Source organism: Gopherus flavomarginatus, chromosome 4, assembly GCF_025201925.1.
Source record: "Gopherus flavomarginatus isolate rGopFla2 chromosome 4, rGopFla2.mat.asm, whole genome shotgun sequence".
In the NCBI taxonomy this organism is placed as follows: Eukaryota; Metazoa; Chordata; order Testudines; family Testudinidae; genus Gopherus; species Gopherus flavomarginatus.
The window spans coordinates 214,312,620-214,328,910 of NC_066620.1; the positions used below are offsets into that span (position 1 = coordinate 214,312,620).

The following is a 16,291-nucleotide window of genomic DNA, read 5'->3' on the forward strand; positions in this document are numbered from 1 at the left end:
CCCTTGTGGTCGTTAAAGAACCCAGAGCACTTCCTGCAGAGCAGAAATGTTATCTTCAGCTTCTGACCCAAATCCAGCTTGGGTAATTCCAATCTGCCTGCCGAAAATTTCCCAGTGTAATTCCATTTGGTTATAGCATTGCATTGGACATGTCTTCAACAGTGCTGCCATGCACTGTTTAAACTAGCTCCAATATTCTGCCCCCAGAGGTGGTTGCATTTCAGTGGTGGGAGGAAGTATGGCTTGTTGGACAGAGCATAGCACTGGGGCTCCAGAGACCTCAGTTCTATTCCTGGCTCTGCCACTGGTCTGCTGGATGACCTTAGGCAAGTCATTGTGCCTCAGTTTTCCCATCTGTGAAATGGGAATCTTAGTACTGATTTCCTTTGAGATCTATCAATGGACAGTGCTAGATAAAAGCTGCATTTCATTTCAATGGAACAAACTGTCTGTGGGAGTTTGGAGGTTTTCTAAAAGAGGCTGGCGCCATCTTTCCTGGATGATTTAAACACAACAAATCCTGCATCTATGGCAGGGGGTTAGACTAGATGACCCTTCTAACTCCATGGTTCTATGATTAATTTTTATTATAGCATGTACATGACACAAATAGCATCTAAAATCTTCCCTTCCTTTGCTAGACTCTTCTGTCGCTCCTCACCAGCTTTCTAAAACCTAAACTTTCTTAACCTGTTGGAAAATATCAACAGAATTTGATCCGCATGGGGTGGACAGTATCTGGTTAGGGTGTTGTCAGTGCTTTATTTGTAATGAAAGAGGTGCCGGGGCTCAAGCAATTTTTTTACATTCATAACGGATGCGGAAGCCCGGAGGAGCTGGGGCTGTGACCTGCCAGGCTTGGAGGTGCCGGGGCTCAGCCCTGACAAGCCCTCGGCCAAATTAAGCCCTGGGTGTTTGTGCATTAATTTGGCTGAACTGAGCAAGCAGCGAGTTAGATGAAACCCCAATGTGGCCCCGGCTACTGCACGTGTCCTGCTTTTCCCTTTTGGAAAGGTGGTCACCATGCTGGGGGAGGGGACCAGATGACCTACGTGACCACTACGACCTGCTTGACTCACTGGCTCGTTTTAAACCAGTTCAGCCGCTCACAGCGTTTTCAAGGGGCAGGTTTTATTATTGTTCATTTCCTGAACCATGGTGGAGCGGTAAACGCAGAGCTAGCCAACGTGTGGCTGTGAAATGCCAAGTGCGGGCATCTGGAAATTGAGGCTGCTCAGAACAGGCTGTGTGTTAACCAAAGAGAAGGCAGCAGAGAACAATGAATTGTGGAGTCAGGGTCTCTCGTGGAGGAGGATGTAATTACAATAATCTTTGCTTACAAAGAGCTGGGTTTAAGTCAACGAGAGAAGGAAACAGCCCTGATTTGCTTGAATCGGTGTATTGGGTGTACAGTGAATGACCACTGATGGGAATACCCCTTGCTTAAAAATGGCCTGCAAAGGGGGAAAGCGGGTATTTGTGCTCAGGGCAGGCTCTGACATTTTTGCCACCCCAAGCGAAAAAAAAGAGCGCCGCCCCACCGTAACACACTCCCCTGGCAAGCGCTGCGCCACCGAACCCCCCCGAGTGCCACCTCGCACTGCCCAAGTCCTCACCCCTCAAGTGTCACGTCACACTGCCCAAATCCCCACACCCCTGAGCGCCATGCCACTGAACCCCAGCCCCCCAAGCTCCGCCCTGCCCAAGTCCCCGCCCCCCCGAGCACCACACCGTGCCGCACAAGTCCCCGCCCCTCTGAGCGCCATGCCGCTGAAGCCCTCCCCTGCCCCCGCCGAGCACCGCGTCGCCAAAGTCCCCACCCCCCCAGTGCCGTGCCATACCGCCCAAGCCCCCGCCCCCGAGCGCCGCGCCACCCAAGCCCTCCCCCACCCCCCTGAGCACCGTGCCGCCCAAGTCCCCACCCCCCCAGCGCCGTGCCATACTGCCCAAGCCCCCATCCGCCCCAAGCACCGTGCTGCCCAGCCCCCTTCCTGCCCCCTTAGCACCACCCAGACGAACCAAAAAAAAAAACAAAAAACCCTCATTGCTGCCCAGCCAAACCAAAAAAAACCAAACAAACCCTGAGTGCCGCCCCCACCCCAAGGTGCCGCCCCAAGCACATGCTTGGTCGGCTGGTGTCTGGAGCTGGCCCTGTTTGTGCCTTTTCTTTTGCTTCTTTATGATGTACAAAGGCAGCATGGACTTTTGCTGACAGAGAAGTGTCCCCTCTGCCTGGAGGGGGGTGGGGGTTTCTACGTTAGAAATTCCAGGTCTGTCTAAGCTACGAAATTCTGTGGCAACTTGAGGACCATTCAGTCGGTAACATCACAAGAGCCAAGATGGTGAAACCCGAGCAATGAAGAAGATTTTTAGTTGGTCTTTTTACACCGCTCAGCCATTAAAAACACTTATTTAATTTTGTTGACCAGCGCCCATGTTGGAGAGAGGATCTCTTTGAAGGCTCAGCGGCCCTTTGTTTAAGATTTGAGAGCTCAGAATACACAGCAGGGTCGTCCTGAAAACCCAGATTTTACATTCTATGTTCAGATTTCCAAAGTAAAAAAAAAAGAGAGAAAAGACTTTCCTTCGTCTTTAAATGAAAAGCACGTGCCCAGTTACCACCTCTAGATATACTTGCCAAATGAAAAATTATGAAACCTTCAACCAGAAAATGCTCTGAGTGATTGAAGTGCTTTGAAACTCAGAGAGCCAAACGGATCCGAGTGCTTACGGACATACACTTTTATGTATTTCCAGCTGACTTTTAAAATGGGTGTTGCCTGGGCTCCTGCTGAGATGGTTACAAGTTTGTTCACCATCTTGAGATATTCTTGGGAAAGCCCCATTTTCCCCCCATCTGGGGTGTCCTGTCCCATTCAGCTTGCAGGCTCTGTGTGGGGGGAAAAAACTCAACAGATTTCACAAATCAAGGTTTCCATGTTTCATTCGGGTTTTGCAAATAAGTCCTTGCAGAAGATGGTGTTTTTCTGGATCTCCAGCTTCTGGAGTAGGGTGACCAGATGCCAAGCAACCTCGGGAGATAAGGAGTTACTGCAGTGACTTAATTGTTAGTTTTAGCATACTCTTGCAGGAATTCACATTCCGAATAAATGGGACAGCTCCTGTGCTGACTTTCATGGATCCTGAGGTCAGAAGGAAGTGCAGAGTGATCATCTACTAGCCTGACATCCTGTATAACATAGGACTTCCCCCAATTAAATCCTGTTTGAATTAGAGACTCCTGGCAGGGATAACACAGGGGAGTATCATTGACTTCAGTGGATCTCGGCTGCTTTACGTCGGCTCCAGATGCGGCCCGTGTGTGTAGCTGATCAGAAGTCAAGCAGTGCCTTGGATATATCGGGAGGGAATGGCACTGCAAGAGAGGATTCTTTTTTCATTCATCACTGCGCTTCTTAGAAAGCTTTGAATGTCTTATTTAAAACACTCAAGTTTTTCTCATTATGGGGCCCAGGAAAGAAATTTTTCCTGGGGACAGATTAGCCCATTAATGCCCGCTGCAGTTTTGTGCATCTTTCTCTAGAGCACCTTCTGCTGGCTGCTCTTGGAGCCAGGATGCCGAGGTAGATGGGCCTGCGGTCTGTTGCCTCCTGGCAGCTCCTGTGTTTCTCTGGTATTAAGGCCCCCCCAGTCCCCATGTTGTGTGGCGAATGAGGGTGGTTTGTCTCCCCTAGCTTTCCCTGTCTCGTTGGCATCCCCGCTCAGCGTGGCTGCAGGAATCGTATTCGACCATCTCACCCCAGCGTGGCTCCAGCCTCGGCTGTGCAGGCAGTCACATGTTCCGCTCCCGCCCTCCCAGCGTGATCTCCATGGAAACGGGTCAGTGGTGAAGGGATGCTTTTGGAGACAAGCCACCCAGGCGTGTGATGGGCTGGGCTGAGAAACGTCTTGCGTACACTGAGCTCCCTGACCAGCAGCTCTTGCTGATGGTGGCCGTGGCTTGCCACTCCACCACTGCCTCAGTTTCCCCAGCTTGTTGGTTGGCTTAACTCTCCAGCAGATCCTTCCCCTTTGGGGGTATGTAGCGGGGTGGTCACCAGCTCCTGCCTGGAAGGGCTGAAACCAGCCCTTCGAGAGGGCTGTGGCAGGGAAAGCTGGGCTGATTGGGGGAAAACAGCCTCAGCTGTGGCCATGTCCCAAACAGACCCAGCTGGCCCTACAAAGACCAAGGAAGCCAGGAGCAAATACTCTCTCTCTGCCTTTAGAGGGAGAAGGGCCTGGCTGCTAGGGAGTGTACCTGGGTACCTAAGGTGGATCAGGGCTGGGGGAAGGCAAGAGGAGCTGGGGAGCTCTGGCCTAGAAACCCCCAGGCTACAGGCCTAGGGTAAGGCCAACTGGGTACTGGGGTTGCAAAGGGGCAGTCCACCGGTAGGCAGAGGCAGCAGGTCCAAACCCCTTTGCCTGTGATGAGTGGCTGATACACTGCAGTCTGCCCCAGGGAATGGGGGCTAAGTGATGACTGGCAGTAGCCAAGACTGAGGCGAGGTGGGGATAGTGGGTGGGGGTTCCCATGGGAGGGGGAGACCCAGAACTGTGGGGTTACTGCCAGGGGGCAGCATCCCAGATAATGGGGTACCGGGTCCTGGGAGGGACATGGGGGCCAGAGTGGGGTAAGGCAGATCACCGGCCTGCAGAGAGTGCTCCCGAGCTGGGATGAGCTAATTCCCTCCGACGACCAGCAGGAGTCGCCGCAGGGGTGAGTCCACACCCTTTGGGGGTAAATGAAAGGCCAGTACCCCTTCACAGGGCTCTTCCCCCCCACGTCTCCTGAGAGCACAGACTCTTTCCAGTGCCTGGTAAAGACAGACAAAATCAATCGGACCTGCCCCAGGCTTTGATCCCAGGCCCTTCCACCAGCTGTACGATAAATTCCCACCTGCTCCATGTTCTGCTGGAAGCCCCAACCTGGGGCCCAATTACAAGTTAGGTTGATACCAGTCGATGTGATAGACTCAGACTTCTGTACAGCGCTGGACTGGGTACCAGACAACATTTTCATGAAGAAACCAGAACAGCATGAAATGAACATAGGACACACTGAATGGATTAAAAGCTGGCGAACTGATAGGCCTCGATTATCGTTTAAATGAGGAATCTTCATCGAGAGGGCATGTTTCTAATGGGCCCTGCAGGGATCGGTTCTTGGCCCTACGCCACTTAACGTTTTTCTCAATGATATGGATGAAAACAAAATCATGGCTAATAATGTCTGACTATCCCCCAAAGACTGGGCGAGTGATGAATAATGAAGAGGGCAGGTCACTGATACTCATAGACTCATAGACTCATAGACTCTAGGACTGGAAGGGACCTCGAAAGGTCATCGAGTCCAGTCCCCTGCCCTCATGGCAGGACCAAATACTGTCTAAACCATCCCTGATAGACATTTATCTAACCTACTCTTAAATATCTCCAGAGATGGAGATTCCACAACTTCCCTAGGCAATCTATTCCAGTGTTTAACTACCTTGACAGTTAGGAACTTTTTCCTAATGTCCAACCTAAATCTCCCTTGCTGCAGTTTAAGCCCATTGCTTCTTGTTCTATCATTGGAGGCTAAGGTGAACAAGTTTTCTCCCTCCTCCTGATGACACCCTTTTAGATACCTGAAAACTGCTATCATGTCCCCTCTCAGTCTTCTCTTTTCCAAACTACACAAACCCAATTCCTTCAGCCTTCCTTCATAGGTCATGTTCTCAAGACCTTTAATCATTCTTGTTGCTCAGAGCGATCCGGGTCGTTTGGTAAGCTAGGGGGATGCAAACAATATGCATTTTAGTATGGCTAATTGTAAATATATACATCTATGGCCCAAGAAGGTAAGCCATACTTACCTGATGGAGGACTCTATCCAGAGAAGCAGTGACTCTGAAAGAGATTAGGGGGTCTTGGTGGATAATCAGCTGAATGTGAGCTCCCAGTGTGATGTGGTGGCCAGCAAGGCTTGGATCCTTGGATGTGTACACAGGAATCTGAAGTAGGATGACCTCCGTATCTGGCACTGGTGGGACCACTGCTGGAATCCTGTGTCCAGTTCTGGTGCCCACAGTTCAAGAAGGATGTTGATAAATTGCAGAGGTTTCAGAGACAAACCATGATAAAGATTAAAGGATTAGAAACCTGCCTTATAGCAATAGACTCAAGGAGCTCAATTGATTTCTGTTATCAAAGAGAAGGTTTCAGGGGTGACCTGATCACAGTTTATAAGTGCCTGCAGGGGGAACAGAAATTTCATAAGAGAGGGCTTTACAATCTAGCAGACAAAGGAATGGCCACGGAAGCCACTCAGGCTTAAACTGGCCGCTGCACATTTTTAACGGTGACAGTAATTAACCGTTGGAACAATTTGCCAAGGGTTGTGGTGGATCCTCTGTCGCTGGCAATTTTTAAATTGAGATTGGATGATTTTCTAAAAGACCTGCTGTAGTTCAAATGAGAATTACTGGGGGGCAGTTCTCTGGCTGGCGTTATGCTGGAGGTCAGACCAGATGATCAAAATGGTGTAGTTTGGTTTCATAATCTATTAATCTCCCCACCCGGCATGCCTTGCAGTTGTAGTCCGTAATTCCCAGCCATCCCCTGTGCACTGCACATCCCAGAAGCCCTGACTACTGGACCGTGGTAGTGCTGCAGGTTAGGCCTATCTCAAAGGGCTGAATACATCCACCATGAATGGTTCTGCTCTCATCCACGACCAGCGCTGGGATGTTCATGGGAGCCAGATGGCCAACGAGAGGCAGGCTAAGCAGGCTGTGTTCAGCTTGTGAGCTTGGAGGAGGCTGAAGCTGCTGCTTTGGGGGGATTCCCAGCTGAATCGGGGCTGGGGTTTAGGGGTCACGAATCAGTCAAGGTTCACTTTTGGTGTTCAGGGATAAATGAAGTCTGGAGTTCAGGGCTGGAGCAGGACTAGATCTGAGTTCTGAGCTGATGCTGACATGAATGCGAAAGCCATATTTGCAAGACTTCAGCTGAATCAGAACTGGCAAATTGCACTTGCTGGGTTCGGTTCTGACCCAGAGCCAAACCTACAGAAACTCCAAGCGGTTCAGAGCCAGGGTTCTGGCTTCAGACCTTCACTAAAGCTAATAGAGTCATTCAGAGCGTGCAAACCAAACCTGGCCATGGGGACAGGATGGAGCATCCGGCCTTTACCATCCTGGGTTTTCTGGGCTTAAAACCTGAACTCTTCACGCACCTTGTGTTGAGTGTTTGGGAGTGGAGTGATGGGGGGATGAAGTGTGCTGTGCTAGCAGTCATTTTCCAGGGTTTTACTATAAGTTGTTATGCCGTAAAGAAAATGGATGCCAGGCCAAGAAGTTCCCAGGCTGCCAGGGCATGTGCAGAATGCGGTGATTGGGGCAGGTATCAACTGTAGGACAGGGGGGCTTTTGCAAGGGAGGAAGTGGATGCAGATTAATAGGGATGCTGTGCCTGGTCTCATCCATGATAGTTCAGCGCAGCTTTCAGCCCCCTTTGGGGGGCTAGTCCATAGCTAGTGTTTCTAGCTAAAGGAGCTAGGTTCTTTAGAGACATGTGCTTTTTGGATCCCGAAGTTCTGAGTTCAATACCTGCCCCTGCTGACCCAGCCAGGGAAGTCACATTAGACTAGTATAGGGATGGATTGAAAGAAGGTAAGTCCTACGTGGGTGACAGTGACCAGGACAAGAGCATGGCCGGAGCACCAGGCATGTGAAAGGTGGCTATCTTGCACACTGATTCACAAACACATTGGAAGATAAAGTCCAGTCCAGAGAGATGCAGGCCCCAGGCATCTGGCAGGATGCACATGTTGCTCCCCTGAAGGGAGTAGAGGCTCCGGGAGGAGTTCGCTAATAAGGGAAGAAGAACCCGCAGCCCTGGGAGGAAGCTGGAAGCAAGAGCGTGTCTGAAAGAGCTGAAGTCACTGCAGATGTGCAGAGTGACCCGGAAACATTCTTTGCCTTTCTGTCAGCAGAGGAGACGGGCAAGGAGCTGGGCGTTTGATGAATTATGAAACACTTAGAAGTAACGTCTTGTGTAGATGGCTGCTGAATATTTCATCCTCGCCTGCCTGGCCAGAGGGAGGGAGGGGATGGGAGAAGCCAAACACTGAGGCAGCACTTTCTCAATAATTCACACGCTAATGTACAAACCCAGGCCTGGGCCTTGGGGAGATAGAGGAGGAGGATTCAGAGGCGAGCAATGAAAATGAGGAGGGGGTTACAGGAACGGGCTTAGAAGGGAAAAGGTGTCAGACCTGAGTGTGTCTAGCTTGGCTTAACGTCTCTGGGGGAGACAGAGTGTTTGAATGGCCCCAGTGCCATGAAGCGAGAGGAATTGTTTATGGACGGTTAATGGGAAGTAATTGGCTACAATCTGAACACAGCAGGACAGCACCATCTCTGACAGACCAGCTTGTCTTCCCACTGCGGCAAAAACTTGCTGATGGATGTTTTTATTTCCTTGACTTTGTGACCCCAGATTTGTCAGATCCAAAGCAGACGGGCGCTCCAAGGTGGTGGGGAGGTGGCTCTGCCTTCTCTGCGAAGGGAACGGGGACAAGCTAGAAATGGACACTGGCTTGCGACAGTTTATATTAGTCATTGCTGGGAGCAGAGTTGTGTCTGTCCTACCAGGAGCACAAACGCTGCTGGAACAGTCAGGAGGGAAATGTATCATGTAACGCTTGCAGGGCCAGCAGAGACTTCACACTGCCAGTGAAAGCAAGGCTACAACTCAGACCCTCCCGCTCTTAAATCACAGGCCCCTGTCCCATGAGCTGCAGGAACATCTCTGTTAGCTGTTAGTGGTATAGAGCGGAGCAGTTCAGATTCCCTCCAGAAAGGGGCAGTGGTGTAAATGCTCATACACTCACCATCTCTCACATCCCACTCACCCCCTACTATGATCCCAGCAGAAACACTGGTGAATTCACCTATTGCCCTCAAAGAGGCTTGAAACTGTAGTAGTCTGGGATCCTGGCCAAAGCGAACCCTGGTTCCCTGCTTCATTGGGAGTCAGGTTGGACGTTACTCGATAGACATCTGCCTAGACTAGATTCCCCAGCACAGGAAGAGCCAGGAACATGTTGCTTGGGCACCGATGGAGCATTCAGATTAAAGATCCTCCTGGTCCTGGCTCAGTAGCCTGCACACCCCAAAACAGTGCACACTTATCCCTGAGCTCACCCAGAACCAGTCGGCCCTTTGACTCATCGTCACGCAGCTGCCCCACCAAAGCAGTGTGCATGGATGGTCCTTCCCCCAAGCACCTGTGCCAGGGGACCAGGGAATGCCTGTGCATCTAAGGCAGCTAAAACGATGGATTAGATTCATCCCTGGAGTAACTCAATTGAAGATGCTCATGGGGATAGGCCTACACTGGAGCTCCAGCTCTGAACCCCCGGCCGATGTCAAGTGGGTGCTGGCCAGTGCAAGATAGAGTGGCCCATCATGCTGCGCGCCTAGGCAGAGTGAGTGTGTCCGTGCAAACGAGGTCAGCTGCTGAAGTCTCCCCCAGCTCCTCACGAGATGTCAGGGGTGAGCTCATGCAGACCCTGCCTACGCTGACAGGTGGCGAGGCACTTGTGATTCTGCAGCCGGGGTTTGCAGCTGAGCACAACTGCACCCTGGGCAAAATACGCCCTTGTAACAGTCAGTGGTGTCTGCACTCGATGGATTGAGCCTTCCTCCGCTGCCGTACATTCCCCAACAGGATCTCTGGGGCCTGCTCTGCTCCAGGCGCTTTCCCAGGCGGTTGTAGATGACGTTCGTCAGGGACTTGAGGAACAAGGGGGGTAGCAGGGCATAACAGCGCTACTGCAGTAGTTAATTATTGTACCGAAAGTGCCGCAGAAGTCGTTCTGCAGGGGGGAAAGGGACGTCTGAGGCATTTGGAGTCTCCAGACAGGGCTGGCAGCAGGACTGGTGAGCATGCGGTGGGGGCATGAAACTCTGGCCCGATAGAAACTAGTGGGCCAAATTTATTCCTAGCGTAACTCCCTAGAGGGGGCCTGGGATTCTAGTGAGGATGATTCTGGTTCGATAGAGGTGTCCTCACAAGTACCTGTCCCTCCAGGAGGTGAGTGTCATTATTCCCATTTTATATCTGGAGTAACCAAGATACAGAGGCTCCTGCAGCTGGATCTGAAGTACAGACTCTCCAGCCCGTGCCGGGGTCCCTTTGGGGTTCGTTCGCACACAACGAGCCGATGGAGCAGCCAGCCCGCAGCACAGTCTCATAGAATTAGCCATGCGTTCCTATGACTTTCGGCTTACGCGCTGGGCATCCTGCCCACTGCAGCAGGTGGGCATCCGTACTCAGCCCGGCAGCAGCTGCAAGAGCAGGCTAAGCAGGCAGCCCGGGCACCATTCTCTCGAGCTCTTAGCAGAAGCTGAGCTGGGCTGCTGCGCCATGACCCTGGGGCATGCCCTGCCAAAGTACCCAGTGACCTGGGCCTGACACATGTTGCTGCCAGGCCCGACACAGCCAGCAGTACTCTGTGTGGAGTCATGCGTTGCCGCTAACAGGTTGGCCTCAGTTCACTTGATCACTTGTTGTCAGATCACTTGATGATTCCCTGTTCCGTTCACTCCCTCTGAGCACCTGGCACTGGCCACTGTCGGCAGACAGGATACTGGGCTGGATGGACCTTTGGTCTGAGCCGATACGGCCGTTCTTATGTTATGTTCAGTTGCGAGCACTGTAAATACCAATTCTGCATTGCCCTCCCACAGCTAGAACTCAATGGCATTACAGCAGGAGTGAACCTGGCCTGAAGGTTTTAGTGGCCTCTGGCATAGTAAGTAAGGGCCAGCTTTTTCAAGGCCAGCTAAAACCATTGGCACCTAAAACCATTGAATTCAATGGGAATTAGGCACCTGAATAACTTTAAAAATCTGGACCCCTACCTCCAGGACTTAAAGTATTTTAGACTCAGCAGCAGGCCAGATAAGTTCAGATGCTCTCTGCCTCTCCTCCCGCCCCATCAGTGTATTCTGGTGGCGAGAGGATCCCATGGGCCCGTGTTTCTGAGTTCGGATCCAGGCCAGCTTGTTGGCTTTGTGCAGTTTGCCTTGCTGCGTTCCAGGGCTTTGGTCTGGCCTGTTCTGTGGGCTGCTGGAGTGCAGGGCACGTACCTGTGCCTGGCGGGATGGTTAACATCACTCCCGGTCATCAGCAGAGGTGTCTGATTCTCTGCACTGTTGACCTGACCCCTGTCAGTTATGCTTGTAGGCTGTGATGAGCAGTGGTGAATTCCATCAGATGGCCCCCACATTCCCAGAGACCAGAGGGACAAGAGTCAGGACTCCTGGCTTCTCTTCCCAGCTTTGTTACTATCTCCCTGTGTCACACTGCACAAGTGACATGACCTTACTCTGTGCCTCGGTTTCCCCGCTTGTCAGTGGGGTTAATGTTACTTACCCAAGATTTGTGAAACCGCTGCTTGTTAAAGAACTTTACATTCCTCGGATGAAAAGTGCTTCATTACTGTAATTCGCAGGCATAATGTTCACGTGCTACCACTGCCATCTAAAGGAAGGAATCAGAACTACGTGTGTCATAGGCACAATAGTGCTAACGCCTAAGGGAGAGTCTCTTTGAGTGGCTGGAGATTGGGTTTCTGGGGTAGGAGCATCAGAGTCCTGTCCCCACTGCGGCCATGAAGTTCCCAGGGTCTGTGGAGTGCAGTCCAGTAACAGCCATGAAGTCCTAGGTGTGTGTGAGATTCCCAGACTGTGTTTTTACTCCCTTAGGGCTGTCACTTCAACTCTGTGCATGGGGATCGTCACCGGTAGCCACCATTAACACAAGCTGGGATTGCCCATGGCAGTAGCTCATAGACTCATAGACTCTAGGACTGGAAGGGACCTCGAGAGGTCATCGAGTCCAGTCCCCTGCCCTCATGGCTGGACCAAATATTGTCTAGACCATCCCTAAAAGACATTTATCTAACCTACTCTTAAATATTCCAGAGATGGAGATTCCACAACTTCCCTAGGCAATTTATTCCAGTGTTTAACTACCCTGACAGTTAGGACCTTTTTCCTAATGTCCAACCTAAATCTCCCTTGCTGCAGTTTAAGCCCATTGCTTCTTGTTCTATCATTGGAGGCTAAGGTGAACAAGTTTTCTCCCTCCTCCTGATGATAGACTGATGATAGCTTCGTACTGCGAGAAGAACGGGCCCCTTTAATGACTTATTCTTTGACACTTGAACAAAAAGCTCCATTGCCAGCTAAGGCATTCCTAAAGAAATAACATCAAGTCTGCAAAAAACATAAATGCATTGGGCTAAACAGCAGCCTTTCATTTTGCATCTGCAACTAAGCTGCAGGTGTAATTAATTTCCAGTGGAAACGATGGCAGCATTTTGTTGTGTAACATCTGGACTCTGCCCACAAAGCATTTAGACTCCTGGCTCCTGCATTGGTGGGCACGATCGGATAGTTAGCATGTAGATAACCTCTTATTTACATGCCCCACTGTATGGTGGGTACATGATTGTAGGGTGGATTGAGAACCAGTATCAAGTCCATTTGTAGAAGCTGGATTTTTCTTATCGATTTCTAATGCATTCGGCCTTGTCTACACAGGAAATCCCACCAGCTTAATTTAAAGTGATTTCTAAACCAATCTAGTTAAACTAGTTCCAACCCTCGTATGGCCACTCTTAAACTGAACTAAGAGTGTCTTATTTCAGTCAAGTGTTGTCAATCAACTTCGGTTAAACCGAGAAAGCCGCTGTATGCCATGCCCACTTGCTGTGGCACTCTGCCCCCTCTGGCTCTAGTAGTAGAGGCTCACACATCGAGATCCCAGGAGTTGGATCCCCACTGTCAGTGACCCACCCAGGAGCCTCAATATTACACCGATCTTAAACTGAAATAAGATTGTCAACACAGGAGTTTGCACCAGGTTATTGTATCAGTTTAAATGCACACCTTAAGCTACCTGTCCTTATACACAAGCCCGTAAAGCAATGGATTCCAGGCTGCGGCCAGTGGGATGCTTGTCCGTACTCTGAAAAGGGTTGGCACGTTACATGGTGCTGGATCATTCTTCTGGTGTCCAGTTCCTCATCCCATTAAACCCTCCCCTCATATCCTTCTGCAGCTGGTGCAGAGGCGTCACATGATCACGAATGGGGAGGGAGGTATCTGCAGGACCACCTCTCCACTCTGGCAAAGTTTAACCCTCGAGCCAAAGCTCCCTGGGTCTGATTTTCCATAACGGCATTGTTGAAGTGATCACCATTCTTACCGTGGGTCTCTTGAGGTGCCAAGCGGTCCCAGGAGGCTAGCGACATGAGCGTGCTCGCAGCAGACGGGTTAAAAAGACACAACAGAAGTAAGGGGGGGAGATGTAGGTTGCATTAGAGACTGAGCCAAACCTGACAATATCTGTGCAATCTTTTAAAACTGCTTTTTGAGAACAAACCTCTTGGCTTTTTCCCCTCCCCACATCCCCTAAAAATGAAAAATAGAATGTCATGGGCCAGCAGCATGGCTCCATGAGCAACCCTATAGAAATTCACCTGCCTGCCTGCAATCTGAGTGAGCGATAAAACCTGTCTGCGATGCCCGGCTCGGGTGAGCCGTCCTACGTAAACACACCTGTCTGCGACGCCCGGCTCAGGTGAGCCGCCCTATGTAAACACACCTGTCTGCGACGCCCGGCTCGGGTGAGCCGCCTTACGTAAACACACCTGTCTGCGACGCCCGGCTCGGGTGAGCCGCCCTACGTAAACACACCTGTCTGCGATGCCCAACTCATGGTGAGTAACCCTAGGAAAAAAAAACCTGTTCGCAGAGCTCTACCCACATGAGCAACCCTACAATAACAAACCACATACCAGAATTTTAAACAAATAAATGCATTTTATTGAGGAAATTTTTTCAAGTGTTTAGCAAGGCTCCAGCATTATGAACAGTATTATCAATTCTTTGACGATTGGGGGAAATATAGACAGACACAGCATCTTTTTCAGGACAAGTACACTTGAAAGAAGATCCAGGTCCCTGTTTGAGGTGGCTATGCATTATTCATTGCATACACAGTGGAATGAAATACACACGCAATTCTTGTTTAATGGGCTACATGGCATCTTAAATGAATACACAACAGCTGAACGCTGGTATCTGGTATCGCTGAGCTCGCTCCACATGAAATCTCAGGGGCGAGGCAGCAAAGGGTCCCTCGGACGTGAGCCTAGTAGACCTCTCTGATAAAGGAAAGTCTCTCACCAAATGGACAGCATTGGTCAATGGGACAGGTGGGTTTGCCTTCTTCTAAAGCATCAGCTCATAGGCATGTCACCAGGCTGGAGGGATGGATAGTCTGGGGCATCTCCTGGGTTGTCAGGCAAGGGCTCATGCAGGATCTCCCCATTGCTATGGCTGGATGGTGCTGGCCAAACAAGCAAATTTTGCCAGGTGGTTTGGTCAAACCATCTCCAGCATCTTCATTGCACGTGAACAGTTCAATTAGTGATCTGTCATTGGTTGTGTGGTATTATTTCTGTTCTCTGATTGGATAACTGAAACTTTTAAAAATGCGAGACTAGCCAATAAAGGCTTCTCCTGCTCTGAACTGGCTAGGTGAGTGTGTTCACTCAGGACCACAGCGACTGGTGCGAAGAGCAGCCAGTCTCCAAACCCTTAGGCAAACTATGGTGTTTCCACGGATGTGCATGCAGAGGGAATAGCAAAGGGGTTGGAAGAGGTCGGCAGAAGGTCCCAGATAAGCCTGGATCTGAAGCCACTGAGGTCTGGTTTATTCTACACTACAGGACAGCTTACATCCACCTGACTATGCACGTGTCTGCACTTAAATTTGGCTCCCACTGATGTAACTGCCCCACTACAGCGACTTAATAGCTCCACCTCCTGAGCGGTGTGGCATCACGGGCGATGTAGTTAGGTCAAAGCAGTGTCAGTACCGATGCTGGCCTCTGGGAGCCATTCCACAATGCCCCATGCTGACAGGACAGCAAGCGCTCCTGGGGAGGACGCGCCCGCTGACACAAGAAGTGAAGCGTAGACACGCAGGAGCGATGTAATGGCTGGGGCGGCTGCATGGAGGGGTGTCGTGTAGACAGGGATGGATGATCTGCAAGTTGTGCAGAAGCAGTGTCTCATTGCAGAGCAGAGCTGGGCTGGTGACGGGAAGGACGGCAGGCCCGCTGGCTTGGGAGTTGGGTTGTCTCAGGCTCTGTTCCCTGCTCTGCTGCACGTTCCCTGAGTGACCAAAGCCAAGACATGCAGGATCCGTCTCTGCTGTGAAACCCCCCGTGACAGCGAGTCGGAGAGCCTGGTCCTGCGCTACGGTGCTAGAAGAGCTGTTCTCCTTCCTCTGTGAAACAATGGCTAGATAGATCACTGCGCTGCCAGGACTGAACAATGCCCTGAGGCTTACAAAGAAGAGATTGTAATTAATGGCAGTGTTCTCACGGCCCCAGCTAGCGGAGCTCTGTGCAATTATTTCTGACAAGCCCTCCAAATACAGTGTCTGTAGCTCTGGGATAGCAGGAGGGCCTTTATCAGCTCTGCAGAGCCGAGCTGAGAGCGTAGCACATGCTTTGTGCTAGGGCTTCTGCCGGGTTATCAGCAGCTCTGTGTTTAATAGGTGGCCTCGTTTGCAGCACTGCTCGTTTCATATGGCCTGGTGAGGTGCACTGCTCACTCCGGTGCCATGCCAAAAATGCAAAGCCCGAAACAGCAGCCTCAAATGGAGCAGCATCAGATAAATAGAACTGATGCCGAGATACAGGGGCATGGGAACAGGGAGAGTGAGGGCACTGTGGCCAGCCCATTTTTACAAGCGGAAGCGCTAGGCCTTCCCACTTTATACTGGACAGGGGGGAGGGGACAGAGAGGAGCAAGCAGGGGCCGGGGTCTTGAGGGGACAGGAGGCATGGGAGCAGGGCCTAGGGGGCAGGGGCAGTGGGGGGGTGGGAGCTTAGGGAGAAGAGGGGACAGGGGGACAGTTTGGGCACCAGTGGCCCCCCCAGACACACTTTTAGGGACCTTCTGCCACTCCTGCTGAGACAGCCCAGGGGGATTTGACGCTGAGCGTTGTATCAATTTCCCCATCATCTGACAGACATGGCCAGGGGTTAATTCACTTGCCAATGATGCCGGAGTCCCAGGCTGCCGCGCTGGCAAACTGCAGAGCCGAGGGGCCGCTCTGGAGGACGAGGGGCCGGTTTGCCACAGTATCTGGCTGCCGGGGTGTAATTCGGCACCGTGGCCACAGACTCCAGGGGGCACCTTGACTGTCCGCACGCTGC

The 16,291-nt window shown here is 51.3% G+C and overlaps 1 protein-coding gene across 10 annotated transcripts in view; it reads left to right on the top strand.

Annotated features, from left to right (window-relative positions):
• The window catches only part of OTOF (otoferlin), a 206,911-nt gene that overhangs the window by 70,564 nt on the left and 120,056 nt on the right, over positions 1 to 16,291 (top strand). The gene's annotated exons all lie outside the window — the stretch shown is intronic.